Raw genomic sequence first — 23,090 nt, 5'->3', positions numbered from 1 at the left:
TGGTGGGCCATGAGTGTAACAGACAGGACTGTTTGAATAATACTATTTTCCTGTGTGTATTTCCTCTGCAGGTCAGTGCCCATCAAAAGAAGGGTATATGGCATGCCATCACCAAGGAGGTGTGGACCCTGGGGGTCTACAGCAGGTGGAGCACCTACTCTCAGAAACAGTAGGAGGACCTGAGATGATGGGCACGGAAGACGGCTGAGGCGCAGCTGGGGATGGCCTCCCAATGAGGAAGGGGTGCCCGTCTAACCCTGACCCGACTGATTGCCTGCATACTGGCGGTGGCCTATCCAGAGCTGGATGAGCTCTTGAGGGCATCACAGCAGCCACAAGGGGGTCAGTACAGTGGGCATCATTACAACTTACTTATGGTAGGGTGGTATCCAGGTGGGGTATGTGTGTCAAGTGGGTGCCCCTATGCTTGGTATTGCTAGGGTTCTGAAGGAGTAACCCTGCTCCCTAGCTCTTTAGGCATCCACTACTGGTCAGGTCTGGGTGGGTCCCAGGTGTGCTGCATTTGGTGGTGTATGCCCCTCCCCATGGTTTGGTTGCTAACTATTTCTCTGCCAGTGCCATAGCATATTGCGTAGGGTTGTTTCCTGTGTATGAGAGTGCTGTGTATGCCGACGGTGGTGTTGGTGCAGCCATTGACCCAGTGTATCCTTTGTCTCCCTACTCCCCTATCTTGTTTTGTCATCCTATCCTTATGTGCATTAGCATCATCTGGCGGAAGAGCAGAGGCACCAGTGACGGAGGGAGCTGCATCCCACAGGACCCAGGAGGCAGAGTTTACCGACGCTGAGGGCACCAGTGGGACGAAGGGCGAGGGGAGCACCACGGCGGAGACTGGAGGGGACAGTTCTGACTCAGATACCTCCTCTGATGGAAGATCCCTGGGGATGGCGGACACTTCTGTTACCACCTCAGCTACAGGTACATCCGCCACCCCCGTACCAGCACCACCCCCCCAGCAGCCCTTCATCTAATTACCCATGACTGCTCACCCAGGAGGGTAGGCATCTCCTTCACCCCAGGCACCTCAGCCCCTGCCCCAGTTAGCCCTGCTGCCCTGAGTGAGGAGGCTATTGACCTCCTGAGATCCATCTCTGTAGGGCAGTCAACCATTGTGAATGCCATTCAGGGGCTGGCAGCCCAGATGCGTCAGACTAATGCATTCCTGGAGGGCATTCACACTGGCTTGGCGGGCCAACAGAGATCGATCCAGGCTCTGACCTCCTCTTTGATGACAGCTATTGTCCCTGTTTCCACACTCCCCCCTCCAACTTCCTCTTCTCAATCCCATTCTCCTCATCCCCAACCTATCCCAAGCACACAGGCAGACGAGCATGCACAGAAGACAACACACAAGAATGATACAGGCAAACACAAGCCCTACACGTCTTCCCACAGGTACTCACACAAACACCATCCAGATGCAGACATACCAACATCCACTATTTCCAGTGTCTCCCCCTCCTCCTCCTTCTCCATCCCCCTCCCAATTCCGTCTACACTCACACCTGCATGCACTACATCATCATCCACTATCGGCATCACCACCACACCAAGCAGAAGACACACCTCACTGGCAGACACCTCCACAATAGCCATGCACACGCCCACTGTGTCCTCTCACACTGTGTCTGTCACCCCCTAAAGTACACAAACACAAGCACTCAGACACCCACGAGCCATTCACCTCACAACAGCATCCAGCCCATGTACCTGCTCCAAAAATCAGCAGACACCTCCAACAACCACTCCCTCTTCCTCCACTCCCAAACATTCTCCCTCTTCCCACCCCAGTGTCCTTAAAAATCTGTTTCTATCCACCATTGACCTCTCCCCTACCCCTACCCTCCGTCCTGCACGTCTGGCCAGGGTGGGAAGAACCCAGCCAAGCACCTCAGCCACCCAGTCCACTGGGCCAGTCGTCACCGCACCCACTCATGGTAGAAAAGGATCCAGGGCACATGTCCTGAGGGTGAAGGAGCCTGCACCAGCCAGTCTCAAGGGAAAGGAGCCTGCCCCAGCTGCCGGAAAGAACAAGGAGCCTGCCCAAGCTGCTGCCAGGAAGACAAAGTAACTTGACCCAGCTGCTGCTAGGAAGACAAAGAAGCCTGCCACAGCTGCAGCTAAGAAGGGAAAGGAGCCCGCCCCAGCTGGCAGGAAGACAAAGGAGCCTGCCCCAGCTGCTGCTAAGAAGGAAAAGGAGCCTGCCCCAGCTGGCAGGAAGACTAAGGAAGCTGCCCCAGCTGCCAGGAATAGCAAGGAGCCAGCACCAGCAGCCAGGAAGAGCAAGTGGCCTGGGCAGGAACTGTGACGGAGCCCCCACTACCTACCATAGTTGTGCAGCCATCCGAGGTTGCAGGGGATGGGCAGGAGCCTCCCCCCAACAGCAGCAGCAACACCACCTCCAGTGAGCATTCATCCGAGGTTGCAGGGGATGGGCAGGAACCTCCCCAAACCAGCAACAGCACCACCACCTCCAGTGAGCAGACATCCGAGGTTGCAGGGGATGGACAGGGGCCTCCCCCCACCAGCAGCAGCACCACCACTGAGCAGCCGTCACCGCCGGTGGGTATGACATCCACCTGAGAGACTGTGACCTTGCACTCCCCAGGATCAAGAGCACTGGAAACAATGCCCCCTCCAGAACCAGTGGGTAAGATACCCACCTAACCCAGACTCCCTAAGATCAAGAGCACAGGGCATGATGCCCCCTCCAGAACGGGTGGGTAAGACACCCACCTAACCCAGACTTCCCAGGATCAAGAGCATAGGGCACGATGCCCCCTCCAGAACCAGTGGCTAAGACAACCACCTACCCCAGGCTCCCCAGGATCAAGAGCACCGGGCACGATACCCCCTCCAGAGCAAGTGGGCAAGTCACCCACTTGAGAGACTGTGGCTTTTGTGCTCCCCAGGACCAAGCACAGGGCATGTTGCTCCCTCCAGAGCAAGTGGGCAAGTCACCCACTTGAGAGACTGTGGCCTTGCACTCCCCAGGACCAAGCACAGGGCATGTTGCCCCCTCCAGAACCAGTGGTCTTGTTCCATCTCCCTGCTGAGGTGCCCCCCGTACCCTATCCCCTTGAGGTACCTGCCTATATCCCAAATGATGCCCCTGCAGTGCTCTCTCCGTGTTGATGCAGGTGCCATGTGTGGCCTTGGACTTTGGCCTGTAGCCATGTAAACTACGTACATTGTGGACTGGGCTGTGTCCCTTTTTGTGTACATATGTATCTATCTTGCCTCACTTATTTATCTTGATGTGTTGCTCTCATAACATTCCCTTTTTCAAAATAGTTTTTTTCCTTGTATTATTCATCCGAGGTACGGGGTAAAAATGTTTTAGTATGATTGTGTGTATGATGTTTGGGTGGTTTTGTGTGTTTGTTACTGCAGTTTTCCTCCCTCCTTCCCTTGTGTGCTAGGTGTCTGTACTCACCGTCGTCGTCTTCGCCGGCGTTGGTGTTCGTGGTGGAGCAGTACATAGAAAACCATGGGGAATACATGCCGCTCTGGCTCCATGGCGGCGTGGTTGTTCCCTGCGTCTCCAATGGTGAGTCTTTTCCTTTCTGAGGCCTGTTTCCGCCAGGCTTTTGATGTCGTTGGTACTGACGCGGAAAAAGTGGCAGTTTGGCATGTCATAATATGGTGGTCAGAACATTGACTTCCGCCTGGCTGTAGGCGGCTACCTCCGCAGTGGTTGTTGTTTCCGCCCTGGAGGTCGGTGTGGCACATTGGCTGTCTAGCGGAGATCTTTCCGCCATGGTCATAATTTGGTTGTAATTATTGCCGGCCTGTTGGCGGTATTACTGCCACTTTGTCGACAACCGCCAGGGTTGTAATGAGGGCCTCAGTTCCTCCCTGGCAGGCCCCCCTGCACCCAAGAGTTCAGCTGTGTCAGCTTGAATCTCCTCTGGTGTGGGTTCCACACAGGGAGTTGACTCCTCATCAAAAGGGAAATCTTCTGGAGAGGGATGGATAATGGACAGGGGTTTGCCCTTTCTACCCCTAGTTTTTGGGAGCACTTGGTCCATTGTTCCAGGATCCAAGTTTCCCTGGCCTCTTTTCTTCATGGCCTGAGCCCCGGTAAGAGCAAAGATATGCCCTGGAATGCCCAGCATGGCTGCATGGGCCACCAACTTCACTTCAGCCCAAGCTTAAGTTTCCAAATCATTGCCTAAGATACACTCTACAGGTAAGTCAGTGGATACCACAACCTTATTTGGACCAGTAATACCCCCCCACCCCACCCAGTTGAGATTGACAACAGCCATGGCGTGGCTAACAGTGTTGTTATGGGCATCAGCAACTTGGTGCTGATGACCAAGTTGGTGTTGCTCAGGGGCAACCAGTTTCTCCATCACCATAGTGACACTGGCACTTGTGTCCCTGTAGGCCTCAACCTGAACACCATTTATTAGGGGTAGTTGCATGTACTTATCCTTATTAAGGGGACAAGCGACTAAGGTGGCAAGGTCAATGCCACCATCAGAGACTAAAACAGCTTCAGTGGTCTCCCTAAGTAAACCAACCCCCACTACATTACCAAAAGTGAGACCAGCTACACCCTTTGTTTGGCTATTAGTAGAGTTTTTCCCACTACCACTGTTGATACTAGGGGCACTAGTGGAAGCAGTGGGGGATGTGGTGGTGGGAGGCTTGGGGTTTCTCTTGGGACAAGTGGGTTCACTTGCCCAATGGCCCTTATGCCTACATAAATAACACCAAGGCTTTTTCTGCTGATTTGAAGAGGATTTGGACCCACCACCCCTTGAGAATCTTTGTAGGTCTGATGAAGACTCTGATGATTTTTTATCTCTGTCCCCACCCTTGTCATGTGTCCTTGTCCCCCCCAGCTATTCTGCTCACCTTTGTTCTGATCCATTTGTCTGCCTTCTTTCCCAATTCTTGGGGAGAGGTCAGATCTGAGTCCACAAGATACTGGTGCAACAAATCAGACTAACAACTGTTAAGTATATGCTCTCTCAAAATCAGACTTTACAAGCTTTCATAGTCAGTCACCTTACTGCCATTTCTGAAACTACTGTTGCTGCTGCTACCATGGGAACTAATCCCAACCCCTTTCGTTCCCTTCCCACAGCCAGGGATTCCCTGTCTAAAGCAAACTGTTGCTGTTACAGCCTCAGTCTGGCCTCCTCCAACCTCAGCTTTCTGTGTTCCTTATCTAGGGACTGATCCTCAGGATTGGATGTGTGGGACACTTCTGATTCAGAAGTGACATGGGAATGAGAAGAGTTTGACCTTTTCCTAACTACAGTCACCCTAGTGACCTGGCCTCTAGGTGGGTAGGTTGCCATACTTGTGTGACCCCCTCCCACTACCAGCTACACTAAGAGGTTTGTGAAGGGAAAGATCTGTGGAAGGACCCTCCCCTGGATCTTCAAGACCGTCTCCTGAATCTACCTGGGTGGAATCTCCCTCTAACTCCCCTTCTGACTGTATCTGACCAGTAGGATGATCCAGGTCATCTTGCAAGAGGAGATTCAAGAGAAATTCCTTGTTGGGGTTCTTTCCAATTCCTAAGCTTCTTTACAAGCAGAGACCCCTCAGACTTTAGAAATTTAAACTTTCATAAGCGGTATTAACAACCCTGGGGGTAGCGTCTACAACAGACATAGTGAAAGAAAAAAGTTAGGGAGCAGAGTAAAAAGTTAGCAAACTATTTGATCTAACCTTTTAGAGAAAGGAAAAGCTTTTCAGAACTTTTGAAAACTTTTAGAAAGTTTGAAAGAACTTTTTGAAAGTGAAAAAATGACTGCTAGGTACAATTGCATATAGTTCTAAGTATTGTAATACACTTTTCATGCGAAAAGCACCAGTAAGAAAGTGGTAAAGCAATTGCAACTAGCTATCCTACCGCTGCACCACCAATGTAGAGGGACAGCCTGGTTTGCAGTGGGTACCTAAGGTACTTACATCTTATACCGGATCCAGTTATCCCTTATTAGTGAAATGTAGGCAGTGTTCTAGCAGCTTAGGCTATCTAGAGGTAACTGTAGTAGAGCAGCTTAGGCTGAACTAGGAAACATGCAAAGCTCCTGCAATACCACTATAGTTACACAGTACGTATACACAATAAAAGACAATACTCAGTGTTACCAAAAATAAAGGTACTTTATTTTAGTAACACAAGGCCAAAAATATCTTAGAGACTATACTCCTTTTGGAAGTAAGTGTAGGAGGCTGGCCTGGCTTCTAGTGGGTACCTGATAGTACTTACACCTTGTGCCAGGTCCAGTTATCCCTTATTAGTAGCCTAGGCTGATAGAGGTAGCTATAGCAGAGCAGCTTTGGCTGAACTAGTAGACATGCAAAGTTCCTACTATACCACTTATATCATATAGCACTATATCATAAGGATCACAATACTCAGAGTTACAAAAAATAAAGGTACTTTATTTTAGTGACAATGTGCCAAAAATATCTCATAGGATATACTCCCTTAGGAGGTAATTAAAATACACAAAATATACACACAAACCATAATCAGGTATGTCAACAGTTAGAAAAGTAGTGTAAACACAGTAGAATACAATAGGATGCAATAGGCCTAGGGGCAACACAAACCATATACTATGAAAGTAGAATGCGAACCACTTAGGGGCCCTAGGCCTAGTGTAATGTGTAGAGGGTTGCTGGGAGTGTAAGAAAACACTAAGGATGTCCAAGATACCCCACCCCAAGACCCTGAAAAGTAGGAGTAAAGTGACCCTACTTCTCCAGAAACACACTAAAGTTGTGATATGAGATTCTGCAAAGACCACAACTGACTGCAAAGCACTGAAGACGGATTCCTGGACCTGAGGATCTGTAAGGGAAGGAGACCAAGTCCAAGAGTCACGAAAGTGTCTGGGGGGGCAGGAGCCCACTAAACCCCGGATAAAGGTGCAAAATGGCTGCCTCTGGGTGGAAGAAGCTGAAGATTCTGCAACAACAGAAGATGCCAGGAACTTCTCCTTTGCACAGAAGATGTCCCACGACATACTGGAGGATGCAGAGTTGTTTCCACACGGAAAGATTGCAAAGAAGCCTTGCTAGCTGCAAAGGTTGCGGTGAACGAAAACGGGTGCTGCCTGGGCCCAGGAAGGACCAGGAGATCGCCCCTTGGAGGAGACGAAGGGGGTGCTCGGCAATACAGAGAGCTCACGCAGAAGCAGGCAGCACCTGCAGAAGCACTTGAACATGGGTTCAAGAAACCTGAGCATGCGGTCGTCTCAACACTACAAAGGAGGGTCCCACGAAGGCTGTGGTCAACTCAACGAGTTGAGCAATGCAAGATGGAGTGCTGTGGACCTGGGCTGTGCTGTGCACAAAGGATTCCTTGCAAAAGTGTACAGAAGCCCTAGCAGCTGCAGTTCACGCAGTACACAGGATTACTGTCTGGCGTAGGGAGGCAGGGACTTACCTCCACCAAATTTGGACAGATGAACCACTGGACTGTTGGGGTAACTTGGATCGAGCTGCTGTGTTCCAGGGACCACGCTTGTCAAGATGAGAGGGGACCCAGAGGACCGGTGATGCAGAAGTTTGGCGCCTGTTTTAGGAGGGGTAAGATTCTGTCGACCCTCTGGAGATTTCTTCTTGGCTTCCAATGCAGAGTGAAGGCAGACAGCCCCCAGAGCATGCACCACCAGGAAACAGTCGAGAAAGCTGGCAGGATTAGGCACTACAATGTCGCTGGTAGTCTTCTGGCTATTTTGTTGCAGTTTTGCAGGCGTCCTGTAGCAGTCAGCGGTCGATCGTTGGCAGAAGTCGAAGAGATGCAGAGGAACTCTGGTGAGCTCTTGCATTCATTATCTGAAGAGAAGCCCACAGGAGAGATCCTAAATAGCCCTCAGAGGAGGATTGGCCACCTAGTCAGGTGAGCACCTATCAGCCAGTAAGAGGCCTCCATTGTACCCTTACACCTCTTCATTCAAGATGGCAGAGGTCTGGGACACACTGGGGGAGCTCTGGGCACCACTCCTTGGGTGATGATGGACAGGGGAATGGTCACTCTCCATTTCCCTTGTCCAGTTTCCCACCAGGGCAGGGACTGGGGGTCCCTGAACCAGTGTAGACTGGTTTATGCAAGGAGAGCACCATCTGTGCCTTTTAAAGCATTTCAAAGGCTCTGGGAGGCTACCCTTCCCCAGCCTGTAACACCTATTTCCAAAGGGAGAGGGTGTAACACCCTCCTCCCAAAGGAAATGCTTTGTTCTGCCTTCCTGGGACTGATCTGCGCAGACCTCAGGAGGGTAGAATCCTGTCTGTGAGGTGGCAGCAGCTGTAGCTGCAGTGCTAGCCTCAGAGAGCTGGTTTGGCAATACTGGGGGTACATGGTGGAGCCCCCAGGATGCATGGGATTGGCCCCCCAATACCAAATTATGAATGGGGGAACAATTCCATGATCTTAGATACTTTACATGGCCATATTCGGAGTTAGCAGAGCAACTTAGGCTGAACTAGGAGACATGCAAAGCTCCTGCAATACCACTTATAGTTACACAGTGCTTATACACAAGTAAAGACAACTCCCAGTTGTACTAAGGGGCCTATTAACAGACAGATCAGTGGAAGGACCATCCTCAGGGTTATCAGTGTGCTCATCTGAGCCTGCCTGGTAGGGATCTTCCTCTACTCCCCCCATTGTGTGATCCTGACCAGTGCTAAGTCCCTGGTCATCCTTCAGGAGAAGATTTAAGAGGAACTCCTTATTGGGGTTCTTCCCAATCCCTAAACTTCTTTCAATACAGAGACCCCTCAAACTTTTGAAGTTTAGATTCTAATATGTTGTTTTCACAACTCTAGGGGTAGCATCTACAGAAGACAAATTGAAAGAAAAACAATTTAGGAAAGTGAATAAAAAGTTAGTAGACTAACAGAGCTAACTTTTTAAAGAAAAGAAGAAAACTTTTCAGAAATTTTGTAAAACTTTTGCAAAGTTTAAAGAACATTTTTAGGAAGTTAGAAATTACTTCTAGGCTTATATTATGTATAGCTTTAAGTACTGGAGCAAGCTTTTCTTGTGAAAAACACTAGTAACAAAGTGGTAAAGCAATTGCAAGTGCTTTTTCCACCGCTGCACCACCAATGTAGGAGGCTGGCCTGGTTTGTAATGGGTACCTTGGGTACTTACACCTTACACCAGGTCCAGTTATCCCTTATTAGTGAAAAGTAGTAGTGTTCTAGCAGCTTAGGCTGATAGAGGTAGCTATAGCAGAGAAGCTTAGGCTGAACTAGGAGACATGCAAAGCTCCTGCTTATACACTTATAGTTACACAGTACGTATACACAAGTAAAGACAATACTCAGTGTTACCAAAAATAAAGGTAGTTTATTTGGGTGACACAAGGCGAAACATATCTTATAGGCAATACTCCTTTTGGAGGTAAGTATTATACACAATATATACACTATACACCAAAATAAGGTAAGTAATTATACATAGGATAGTGCAACCAATAGGAAATGCTATAGAATGCAACAGGAGAAAATAGGTCTACGGGCAACACAAACCATGTACTAAGAAATTGGAATGCGAATCACTAATTCCCTCCTAGACAAGTGTAGTGTGTAGAGAATCGCTGGGAGAGCAAAAATACAACAAAGGTAAGTAAAATACCCCACCCCAGAGCCCAGGAAAGTAGGAATAAAGTACTGCAGGTTTCCTTAGGACACACTACAAGTCGTGATTAGAGTTATTGCAAGAACCAAGCAAGACTGCAAACAACAAATGGTGGATTCTTGGACCTGAAGACCTGCGAAGGAAGGGGACCAAGTCCAGAAGTCAAAAGAAGTTCCAGGAAGGACAGGAGCCCCTGCCAACCCAGAAGAGAGTTCAAAAGAAGAGTCCCCAGTTAGTTGAAGTCTGCAGAAATGCACCCTAGGAAGATGCCAGTGGGTTCCTGCATAATGCAAAAGATGTCACACGGTGTGAAGATTGTTGCAGATGTGATTTCATGTTGGAAGGTGCAAACAAGCCTTGTCTATGGCAAAAGTGCATTTTTCATCAAAATGGCGCTGGATGGACCCAGGAGGGACCTGGGGGCCTCAACTCTTTGTGATGAGGAAGAGAGGGCTCTCAGCACTTTGGAGAGCCCTCAGGATGCCAGCCAGCACCCCAAGAAGCCACAGGATCCGGGTTCAAAGGAGGTTCAAAATGCTGTTGATGCAGCACAATAAAAGAAGGTCCCACTCCGTCGGAGGACAACTCAGCAAGTTGAGCGTCAAAGGGTGGAGTGCTGGGGACCTAGGCCAGGCTGTGCACGATGAAATTTTGCAAAGAGTGCAAGAGTCTTCAGGAGGTGAAGAAGACACAAAACACAGGGGTACTGTTGATCTCGTAGAAGGCAAGGTCTTACCTCCTCCAAATTGCGTCAGCAGGACCTCAAGACAGTCTATGTCGATGATGCCTACCCTCTGCGTCCTTAGGAGCATGCTTGTAACCGTGAGAGGAGTCCCAGGGTACCGGTCATCGCCTTGGAAGGTGCCTGCTTGGAGCAGGGGAGTCACTCTGTCACTCCACTGGAGATTTCTTCGGTCCTTCTGGTGCAGGATGAAGACAGGGAGACCCCAGAGCAAGCACACCATGGAAACTGTTGCTGACTTGGAGCTGAGGTTGCTGAAGAAAAGTGTCTCTTGTAAACACTTTGTTGCAGTTACAGCGTTTCTTGGAGCAGACTGCGGTTGATACGAGGTCAGAGGATGCTGAAGTTGTTGCAGAGGATCCCAGAAGGAAAATTGCAAGCAGAAGAAGAGAACCAACAAGAGAGACCCTTAGTAGCCCTGGGAGGAGGATTGGCTACCTTATCAGGTACAGACCTATCAGGAGGGGTCTCTGCCGTCACTTGCTGGCACTGGCCACTCAGAGCCCTCCATAGGGCCCCCACAGCTTGCAAAGCAAGATGGCTTAAGTCTGGGGCACACTGAAGGAGCTCTGGGCACCACACCTGGGGTGGTGATGGACAGGGGAGTGGGCACTCCCCTTTCCTTTGTCCAGTTTCCTGCCAGAGCAGGGGAGAAGGGGTCTTTGAACTTGTGTAGACTGGTTTATGCAAAGAGGGCACCATCTGTGCCCTTCAAAGCATTTCCAGAGGCTGGGGGGGGCTACCCCTCCCCAGCCTGTAAAACCTATTTCCAAAGGGAGAGGGTGTAACAACCTGCTCTCAGAGGAAATGCTTTGTTCTGCCTTCCTGGGACTGGGCTGCCCAGACCCCAGGATGGCAGAACCCTGTCTGTAAGTTGGAAGCAGCTGTAGCTGCAGTGCAAGCCTCAGAGAGCTGGTTTGGCAGTACAGTGGGTCCATGGTGGAGCCCCCAGGATGCATGGAATTTGCTCCCCAATACCATATTTAGAATGGGGGGGACAATTCCATGATCTCAGACATGTTACATGGCCATATTCGGAGTTACCTTTGTGAAGCTACATATAGGTATTGAGCTATATGTAGTGTATGCGTGTAATGGTGTCCCCGCACTCACATAGTCTGGGGAAATGGTCCTGAACTATGTGGGGGCACCTTTGCTAGTGCAGGGTGCCCTCATGCTTAGTAACTTTGCACCTAACCTTCGGCAAGTGAAAGTTAGACATATAGGTGGCTTATAGGTTACTTAAGTGCAACGACAATGGCTGTGAAATAGTGTGTGCACTATTTCACACAGGCTGCAATGGCAGTCCTGTGTAAGGGTTTGTCTGAGCTCCCTATGGGTGGCAAAAGAAATGCTGCAGCCCATGTGGATCTACTGGAACTCCAATGTCCTGGGTACCTAGGTACCCTATACTATGGACTTATAAGGGGGGTCCAGGGTGCCAATTGAAATTGGTAAATGAAGTCACTGGCCTACAGTGACAAATTTAAAACCAGAGAGAGCATAAGCACTGAGGTTCTGATTAGCAGAGCCTCAGTGACACAGTTAGACACCACACAGACATACACATTGGGCACAAACTATGAGCACTGGGATCCTGGCTAGCAGGATCCCAGTGAGACAGGCAAAACATACTGACATATAGGTTTTTATCTATGAGCACTGGGGTCCTGGCTAGCAGGATCCCAGTGACACAGTAAAAACACACTAACACACACTCACAAACAGGACAAAAGTGGGGGTAACCATGCTAGAAAGATGCTACTTTCTCACACAAGTACCCCCAAACGAAGGACAATAAGGCTAACCTTGACAGTTGAGACTTTATTGTCTTAGTGGTGATAAGTGGAGAGTAGATCTGCAGTAGAGTGGCTACTCCCTTTATCATCCACTATATGGTTACTTCCCTTTGGGGATGTATACCACCCTGTTTCGAGATTTCTACCTAACCATAAGTGTGAGTGAAAATTTTCAGAGTTCCTATGAGTATGTTTTAAAGTTGGACAGTGGGATTGGTCCACTGGGCCTGTGTCAAATGCAGGAAATGCTAGACAGGGATGCTGACTCAATAAAGCCATAGCTGGACAAAAAAGTTTATCCATATGGTTGTAAGAGGGAACAGGGTTGCTGTTTCTCTTGAGTTGGCGCAGGGCAAGACTGCTGTCCTATAAGCTTCACACCAGGACAGGGCTGCTGTCCTAAGTGTTTAGAGGCAGTGCAGGGCTGCTGCACTAAAGTTTCTCTGGGGGGGGGGGCTGGAGGGATGCTCCATATTTACTAAAATGGTGCAATTTTGCTTTAGAGGTTCCACAGAGAGGTACTTTTACCTCTGGGAGTCTATCTGTGGTAGCTGAAGGCTCCTTTGGTACAGGTTCCACCCCAGGAGATGTTTCTCCCACCACAGGAATGGTATCCTTAGTGGCAGGGTGAGGAAGGGATACTTTTTCTCTCCTTTGCTTTTTCATTTCACCAGAAATGAGAGGAAGCAATTCCTCAGGGACACCCAGCATGGATACATGGGTACTATACTCTATCTCAGCCCAACCTGAGGCCTCTATGTCGTTCCCTAAGAGACAATCTACAGGTAAGCTAGGAGATACCACCACTTGCTTACGGCTAGTAACTCCACCCCAACTAAGTTGAACTACAGCTAAGGGGAGAGACTGAGTGGAGCTATTGACATCAGTAACTTGGTACTTCTGTCCAAGGAGGTGTTGTGCAGGTGGTACCAGGTTTTCAGTCACCAAAGAGATACTGGCACCTGTGTCCCTGTAGGCCTGGGCCTCAACACCATTTATTAAGATTGCCTGTCTGTACTTATCCATGTTAAGGGGACAAGCAGCCAAGGTGTCAACGCCAATGCCACCATGTGTGACTGAAACTGTCTTTGGACTGTCTACCCCAGTTTCTATTATGGTCCCAAAAGTGAACCCACCTACACCATTAGTTTGACTATTGCCAGTAGTCCCACCACTATTACCACTACTGCTAGGGGCACTAGAGTCCGAAGTCTTAGTGGTGGCAGGTTCAGGGGCTTTACCTGTCCAGGACTTATCCCCTAGCCAATGGCCTTTATTTCTACGCACATAGCAGGCTTTTTCTGATTGTGTGAAGAGTTTGAAGAAGATGAAGAAGTTTTATCCCCACCCCCAGAGGAGTGTTTTGGACCTGAAGAAGGATCTTTGTGTTTACATTTATCCCCATGCTTGTCCTGAGATTGTTCACCATCTTTCTTTTTGCCATCCTTGTAACCCCAGTATAAACTTTTCTGCTCACCCTTGTTCTGACCCATTTGTCTGCCTTCTTTCCCAATTCTTGGCGAGAGGTCAGATCTGAGTTCACAAGATACTGATGTAACAAGCCGGACACACACATATTTAAGATATGCTCTCTCAGAATCAAATTACATAGGCTTTCATAATCAGTCACCTTATTGCCATGTAACCAACCTTCTAGGGCCTTCACAGAACAGTCCACAAAGTCTGCCCAGTCCTGTGATGACTCCTTTCTGATCTCTCGAAACATAAGTCTGTACTGTTCAGTGGTTAAGCCTAGACCATCCAAGAGTGCATTTTAAGAACCTGGTAATTACCTGCATCATCCTCTCTGACAAGAAGAAGTCTGTCTCCATGTAGGAAAGTACCATCTTGCCTGGCATGTTAGCCCCATTTTTACTTGTGTGTCAGTTTGTTTTTGCCTGTCTCACTGGGATCCTGCTAGCCAGGACCCCAGTGCTCATAGTTTGTGGCCTAAATATGTTCCCTGTGTGGTGCCTAACTGTGTCACTGAGTCTCTGCTAACCAGAACCTCAGTGCTTATGGTTTCTTTGTCTTTAAAATTGTCACTGCAGGCTAGTGACCATTTTTACTAATTCTGATTGGCACACTGGAACACCCTTATAATTTCCTAGTATGTGGTACCTAGGTACCCAGGGTATTGGGGTTCCAGGAGATCCCTATGGGCTGCAGCATTTCTTTTGCCACCCAGAGGGAGCTCAGACCATTCTTACACAGGACTGCCACTGCAGCCTGAGTGAAATAACGTCCATGTTATTTCACAGCCATTTTACACTGAACTTAAGTAACTTATAAGTCACCTATATGTCTAACCCTCACCTAGTGAAGGTTAGGTGCAAAGTTACTAAGTGTGAGGGCACCCTGGCACTAGCCAAGGTGCCCCCACATAGTTCTGGGCCAATTTCCCTGGACTCTGTGAGTGCAGGGACACCATTACACGCATGCAATACATATAGGTCAATACCTATATGTAGCTTCACAATGGAAACTCCGAATATGGCCATGTAACATGTCTAAGATCATGGAATTGTCCCCCCATGCCAAATCTGGTATTGCTGTGCCAATCCCATGCATCCCTGGGGCTCCGGCATGGATCCTGGGTACTGCAAACCAGCTCTCTGGGGTTTTCACTGCAGCTACCGCTGCTGCCAACCCACAGACAGGCTTCTGCCCTCCTGGGATCTGGGCAGCCTAGTCCCAGGAAGGCAGAACAAAGGATTTCCTCTGAGAGCAGGGTGTTACACCCTCTCCCTTTGGAAATAGGTGTTAAGGGCTGGGAAGAAGTAGCCTCCCCCAGCTTCTGGAAATGCTTTGAAGGGCACAGATGGTGCCCTTCTTGCATTAGCCAGTCTACACCGGTTCAGGGATCTTCCAGACCCTGCTCTGGTGTGAAACTGGACAAAGGAAAGGGGAGTGACCACTTCCCTGTCCATCACCACCCCAGGGGTGGTGCCCAGAGCTCCTCCAGTGTGTCCCAGACCTCTGCCATCTTGAATGCAGAGGTGTGAGGGCACAATGGAGGCCTCTGAGTGGCCAGTGCCAGCAGATGACATCAGAGACCCCTCCTGATAGGTGCTTACCTCACTAGGTGGCCATTCCTCGTCTGAGGGCTATTTAAGGTCTCTCCTGTGGGCTTCTCTTGAGATAACAAATGCAAGAGCTCACCAGAGTTCCTCTGCATCTCCCTCTTCGACTTCTGCCAAGGATTGCCCACTCCAGGACACCTGCAAAACTGCAACAAAGTAGCAAGAAGACCACCAGTGACATTGTAGCGCCTAATCCTGCCTGCTTTCTCAACTGTTTACTGGTGGTGCATGCTCTGGAGGCTGTCTGCCTTCATCCTGCACTAGAAGCCAAGAAGAAATCTCCCATGGGTCGACGGAATCTTCCCTCTGCTAACGCAGGCACCAAACTTCTGCTTCACCGGTCCTCTGGGTCCCCTCTCATATTGACGAGCATGGTTCCTGGAACACAGCAGCTGGATCCAAGTGACCCCGACAGTCCAGTGGTCCATCTGTCCAAATTTGGTGGAGGTAAGTCCTTGCCTCCCCACGCCAGACAGTAATCCTGTGTACTGCGTGAACTGCAGTTGCTAGGGCTCCTGTGCACTTTTGCAAGGAATCCTTAATGCACAGCACAGCCCAGGTCCCCATCACTCCATCCTGCATTGCTCAACTCTCTGAGTTGACCACCGGCTTCGTGGGACACTTCTTTGTAGTGTTGAGATGACGCTGTGCTCAGTTTCCTTGAACCCATGTTGAAGTGCTTCTGCGGGTGCTGCCTGCTTCTGCATGGGCTTTTTGTCTTGCTGAGCACCCCCTCTGTCTCCTCCTCCAAGGGGCGACCTTCTGGTCCTTCCTGGGCCCAGACAGTACCCATTTTCTTTAACCGCAACCTTTGCAGCTAGCAAGCCTTGTATGCAGTTTTTCTGCATGGAAGAAACTCTGCATGCTCCAGCACGCCGTGGGACATCTTCTGTGCAAAGGAGAAGCTCCTGGCATTTTCCATTGTTGCTGAATCCTCAGCTTCTTCCACCCAGAGGCAGCCATTTTGCACCTTCATCCGGGGTTTAGTGGGCTCCTGCCCCCCCGGACACTTTTGTGACTCTTGGACTTGGTCCCCCTTCCTTTGCAGGTCCTCAGCTCCAGGAATCCATCTTCAGTGCTTTGCAGTCAGTTGTGGTCTTTGCAGAATCTCCTATCACGACTTTAGTGGGTTTCTGAGGAAGTAGGGTAACTTTACTCTTACTTTTCAGGGTCTTGAGTTGGGGTATCTTGGACACCATTAGTGTTTTCCTATACTCCCAGCTACCCTCTACACACTACACTAAGCCTGGGGTTCCTAAGTGGTTCGCATTCCACTTTCTTAGTATATGGTTTGTGTTGCCCCTAGGCCTATTGCATCCTATGGTATTCTGCAGTGATGGCACTACTTTTCTAACTGTTTACTTACCTGATTTTGGTTTGTGTGTATATTTTGTGTATTGTACTTACCTCCTAAGGGAGTATATCCTCTGAGATATTTTTGGCACATTGTCACTAAAATAAAGTACCTTTATTTTTAGTAGCTCTGAGTATTGTGATTCTCATGATATAGTGCTATATGATATAAGTGGTATAGTAGGAGCTTTCCTTGTCTCCTAGTTCAGCCTTATCTGCTCTGCTATAGCTACATCTATCAGCCTAAGCTGCTAGAATACTACTAATCTACTAATAAGGGATAACTGGACCTGGCACAAGGTGTAAGTACCATCAGGTGCCCACTATAAGCCAGGCCAGCCTCCTACATTGGTGGTACAGTGGAGGGATAAGTACTTGTAACTGCTTTACCACTTTGTCATTGGTGCTTTTCATAAGAAAAGCATATACCAAATATAAACGGTTAACCTAAACAGTTTAACTTTCTTTCTATAAACCTTCTAAAACGTTTCTGAAAAGTTTTCAAAAGTTTTTAAAAGTTTGAAACTTTTTTCTTTTCTTTTAAAAGTTTCTAAGATCTTTCTTCTCTATGTCCTAATCCCTTTCTAAACATGTCTGCAGTAAAACTTACTCCCACAGTTGTCCAGGCAACCTATGGTATTTTAAACTTTAAAAGTTTGAGGGGTCTCTGCATAGAAAGAGGGTTAAGCATGGGTAAGAACCCTACCAAAGATCTTCTCCTTAGCCTTCTCCTAGAACGTGACCAGAACCAGTCTGGCCCATCCCAGGATCAGGAGATAGAGGAGGGGGGTACCCAGCAAGAATCAGGGGAGGGCCATGAGGATGCTGGGGAGGGTTCATCCAATGACCTGCCAGCTAACAGGCCACCTAGTGACACTGGAAGTGGGAGGTGGTCACACACTAGTGGGACACCTTTCAATCCAAAAGGCCAGGTTACTAGAGTCCAGCCAGTTAGAGACATGTCCCATTCTGACAATTCCCACATTTCCTCTGTGTCTCAGAATTCACAAGCCTCCCACTCTGGGAATAACACCATAGAGAGGGAACTCAGAAAGCTGAGGTTGAAAGAGGCCAGGCTGAAGCTATGACAGCAACAGTTGGCCTTAGAAAATCTCTAGATGTAGAGAGGGAAAGGCATAGGTTGGGGTTAGTCCCCCATGGTGGCAGCAGTAGTGTCCTTGATAGTAATCCTGTAAGAGAACAAGATTCTAGGAACCTGCATAAGATAGTCCCCCCTTACAAGGAGGGGGGTGACATTGACAAGTGGTTTGCTGCACTTGAGAGGGCCTGTATGGTACAGTTGGTCCCTCAAAGGCAGTGGGCTGCTATCTTGTGGCTATCTTTCACTGGTAAGGGTAGGGATAGGCTTCTTACTGTCAGAGAAAGTGATGCTAATAACTATAACGTTTTGAAAGATGCACTCTTGGATGAAGTTGGCTTAACCACTGAACAATACAGAATTAAGTTCAGAGACACCAGAAAGGAGTCCTCTCAAGACTGGACAGACTTTGTAGACTGTTCAGTGAAGGCCTTGGAGGGTTGGTTACATGGCAGTAAGGTGACTGACTATAAAAGCCTGTATAATCTAATTCTGAGAGAGCATATTTTGAACAATTGTGTGTCAGATTTGTTGCACCAGTACTTGGTAGACTCAGATCTGACCTCTCCCCAGGAATTGGCAAAGAAGGCAGACAAATGGGTCAGAACAAGAGTGAACAGAAAAGTTCATACAGGTGTTGACAAGGATGGCAAGAAGAAGGATGTTAAGTCTTCTGACAAGGGTGTGGACAAAGATAAAAAACATTCTGAGTCTTCATCAGGCCCACAAAAATCCTCTGGGGGTGGTGGGTCCAAACCCTCTTCCAACAATCAAAAGAAGCCATGGTGTTATTTATGTAAGAGTAAAGACCATTGGGCAAGTGATTCCACTTGTCCAAAGAAAAACACCAAGGCTCCCACTACCACAACCCCAACTGTGTCCTCTAGTGCCCCTAGTAATAGCAGTGGTTGTGGGAAGTCTACTACAAATAGCCAATCGAAGGGTGTAGCTGGGCTCACCATTATTAATGTAGTTGGGGTTGGTCTTGTTAGAGAGACCACAGAGGCTACTTTAGTCTCTGATGGTGATATTGACTTTGCCACCTTTGCTGCTTCTCTCCTTAATATGGGAAAGTACAAGTGTTGGAAAATGGGTTATTGGTAAGGGCAGGTAAGTACCTACACTTAGCAATAGGCCACTAACCTCCACCTAGGCCCAGTTATGTCTCAGTAAATTAAACCCAGCTCAACCCTTGGTAGCTTGGCAACGAGCGACAAGGCTTAACTTAGGAGACAGAGTGTAAAGCATTCAAATATCACAAAACAGTAATTAAATAAAACACAGGAAACAGTTTAAAAATCCAAAATCAATTTATAGAAATAGATTATATTTTTATCTTTAAAATGACACCAAAACTAATAGAATCGGATAAGGGGAACCGGAGATATGAATTTTTAAAAGAATTATTGTTTTCTAGTGCCTTGAAACAAAAAGCGTCAATCTGGTCATCTAGTCGGACCTCGACCGGGGAAAAGTCAAAGTTTAAGGCTGACCGCGATGGAGCAAGGCTCGGCTACAGCCCGCGGGAGGCCTCGGTCAAAAGTTTACCTTCGCACTTAGTCGTTTTTCTGAAGATTTTCTTCAGTGGGATGAACCTGCCAGTCCAATCCGACCTCCTGGAACTCTTCTCCGGATACGTGTCGCGGGAGCCCTCGGTGGAGATTTTTACCTTCGGACTTAGTCGTTTTTTCGAGGTGAAAATCCTTCGACTGGGGTAAACCTGGATCTTGATCCGACGTCCTTGGAGCCCTCCTCGGATACGCTGGCTGGGAGGTCCCGGTCAACTTTCTACATTCGGACTTAGGGGGTCATTCCAACTTTGGCGGGCGGCCTTCCCCCGTCGTAAGACCGCTCCGCGGTCAAAAGACCGTGGGGGTCATTTCGACTTTCCCGCTGGGCCGGCGGGCGACCGCCAAAAGGGCGCCCGCCGGCCCAGCGGGAAAGACCCTGCAACAATGAAGCCGGCTCCGAATGGAGCCAGCGGAGTTGCAGGGGTGCGACGGGTGTAGTTGCACCTGTCGTGATTTTCACTGTCTGCAGAGCAGACAGTGAAAATCTTAATGGGACCCTGTTAGGGGGCCCCTGCACTGCCCATGCCAGTGGCATGGGCAGTGCAGGGGCCCCCAGGGGCCCCACAACACCCGTTCCCGCCATCCTGGTTCTGGCGGTGTAAACCGCCAGAAACAGGCTGGCGGGAAGGGGGTCGGAATCCCCATGGCGGCGCTGCAAGCAGCGCCGCCATGGAGGATTCTCTGGGCCAGGGGTAATCCAGTGGGAAACCGCCGGATCCCCTTTTCTGACCGCGGCTTTACCGCCACGGTCAGAATAGCCCTGGAAGCACCGCCAGCCTGTTGGCGGTGCTTCCGCTGCCCTCCGCCCTAGCGGTCATAGACCGCCAGGGTTGGAATGAGGGCCTTAGTCTCTTTTTGGAGATTTTCTTCACCGGGACAAACCTGCAAACAGGGAGTCCCTCCTTGAACCGGTTGAAGCCAGGAAAAGTCCTAATTGTGGTGAAGCTCAAGTGTGCAGCTGGTGCAGTCCTTCAGAGTGCAGGGTCCAGGTGCAGGCCAGGGGTCCAGCAGGGCAGTTCTTCTTCTTCTGTAGTTCTTCCCGGTAGGGATCTGGTAGGGAACTGAGGTGTGGGTGCAGGTCTGCCAGTTTTATCCTTGCTCCTGGGTGAAAAACAGGGGGGTCCTGGTTCTCCAATCAGGTGCATGGTCCTTACCCCTCTGATGACCGCTTCCTGGGAAGTGTGGCAAAAATCAATCCCAGGAGGCAACATTCCTCAAAAATCCATCATGGCTGAAAGTGATTTTTGGAGGTTACATCTGGCAGCGCTCACCCACTGGTGTGGCTTAAAATTCTAAACACACCCCTATCCTTCCCTCTCCTAATCTAATCAAGGGGGCACCTGGTTTTCTGGGTTTGCAGGATGTGGGGGTGTTGCTGGGGTGCTCCAAATGTCCTTCTCTGCCTTTGAAGACCAGTATGGCAGCCCTCCCCCTTCCTGCCTCACCATCTTCTGAGGGGAGATCTCCTCCCACAGGCACATCTCTTTGTGTGAAGCCAGGCCACTTCACACCTCATCAAGGCAGCCTGGCCAGGCTGCCAGAGGCTGGCCAATCAGAGCACAGCAGCAAAAACACTGCAGGGATGAAGTTGGCAACGTTTCAGGTATAGTTTAAAACTCTTTACCTGAACAAGTTATATAAAATCCAACAACTGGAAGTTGTGGGATTTATTATAACAATTAATTTGATACCAAACTCTTGGTGTCTGTCACTTAAGGGGACTTTTAAAATTAAAATAAAGTCTCCCCATTCTAGCCTATGGAGGCCATTCACTGCAATGAGGGAAAAACGAATTTGGCTGTTTTACCTCACCAGGGCTTATAAAACTATTTGTATAAGGTCCCTGCTTATAATTACATGGCACCCAGCCCCAGGGGTACATAGGGCACACCTTAGGGATGACCTATATATAAAAATAAGGTAGTTAAAGACTTTGGAACCACTTTTAATTCCAAAGTCGAATTTGCATGTAACTTTAATTTAAAAGCAGCCAGCAAGGCAGGCCTGCCTTTAAAATGACACTGGGCACCTCAGCAGTGCACCTATGGGGGCACTACCTATGCTGGGGTCCCTAAACCTCCATGCCCTACCATATACTAGGGACTTATAGGTAGGGTAACTTTGCCAATTATAATTAGCCTAATTTGCATCCTGATTTTACACAGTGCACAGTCCCTGGGACTGGTTAGCAGTACCCAGGGCTCCATCAGAGTCAGGAAAACACTGGCAAAAAGTGGAAAATGGGGGCAAAAAGTTAGGGGGCCTCTGCAATCAGCCCTGTTCTCTCACAACAAGCAACTTCCCCTAATGAATGGTGTTGAGGTTGAGGCCTACAGGGAGACAGGAGCCAGAGTCACTATGGTGATTGAGAAACTGGTTCACCCTGATCAACACCTACTTGGTCAGCAGTACCAAGTGACTGATGCTCATAACAACACTCTTAGCCACCCCATGGCTGTCGTGAATCTCAACTGGGGGGGGAATTACTGGTCCAAAGAAAGTTGTGGTAGCCACTGATTTACCTGTAGATTGCTTACTAGGCAATGATTTGGAGACATCAGCTTGGGCTAAAGTGGAGTTGGAGGCTCATGCAGCAGTGCTGGGCATTCCTGGGCATATTTTTGCTTTGACGAGGGCTCAGGCCGAAAAGCAAAAAAGACAGGGAAACTTGGATCCTGGAACAATGGACCAAGTGCTCCCAAAATCTAGGGGTAGGAAGGGTAAATCCTTGCCCACTATCCCTCCCTCACCAGAGGAATCCCCTTTTGAGGAAGAGGAATCTTCTCCCTGTGCAGAACCTACTCCAGATGAGCTGGCTGCAGACACTGCTGCACTTTTGGGTGCAGTGGGGCCTGCCAGGGAAGAGCTGAGTGTGGCACAGCAGACCTGTCACACACTAGAGGGTTTAAGACAGCAAGCTGTCAAACAGCAGAATGGGGATATTACTGATAGCCATAAGGTCCATTGGGAAGACAACCTCTGTTATACTGAGTCAGGAGACCCTAAATCTGCCAGGAGATTGGTTATTCCTTTGCAGTACAGGGAGTTTCTTCTGACCTTGGCACATGGCATTCCTTTGGCTGGGCATTTCGGCCAGAGCAAAACTTGGGACAGACTTGTACCATTGTTTCATTGGTGTCACATGTCAGAGGACACTAAGGAGTTTTGTCGCTCCTGTGTGACCTGCCAAGCCAGTGGCAAGACTGGTGGCACTCCAAAGGCCCCCTTAATTCCACTCCCAGTGGTTGGGGTGCCCTTTGAAAGGGTAAGGGTTGATATAGTTGGCACCTTCACCCTCCAACAGCTTTAGGCAATAGGTTTATCCTTGTGGTAGTGGACCATGCTACTAGGTACCCTGAAGCAATTCCCTTAAGGACCACTACAGCTCCTGCAGTGGCAAAGGCCCTCCTGGGAATCTTTTGCAGAGTGGGCTTCCCTAAGGAAGTAGTGTCAGACAGAGGTAGTAACTTCATGTCTGCATACCTCAAAGCTATGTGGAAGGAGTGTGGTGTAACTTATAAGTTCACTACTCCTTATCATCGACAGACAAATGGTCTGGTTGAGAGGTTTAATACAACTCTCAAAGGTATGATTATGGGACTCCTTGAAAAACTCAGAAGGAGATAGGATGTCCTGCTGCCATGCCTCCTTTTTGCTTACAAGGAGGTACTCCAAAAGGAGTAGGCTTTAGCCCCTTTGAATTCCTCTTTGGGCACCATGTAAGAGCTGCCCTTGCACTTGTGAATGAGGGTTGGGAACAACCTTTAAAAGCTCCAAAACAAGACATTGTGGACTAT

Source organism: Pleurodeles waltl, chromosome 2_2, assembly GCF_031143425.1.
Source record: "Pleurodeles waltl isolate 20211129_DDA chromosome 2_2, aPleWal1.hap1.20221129, whole genome shotgun sequence".
Lineage (NCBI taxonomy): Eukaryota > Metazoa > Chordata > Amphibia > Caudata > Salamandridae > Pleurodeles > Pleurodeles waltl.
The sequence above is the reverse complement of the archived record's forward strand: the minus strand, read 5'-3'. Positions refer to the sequence as shown.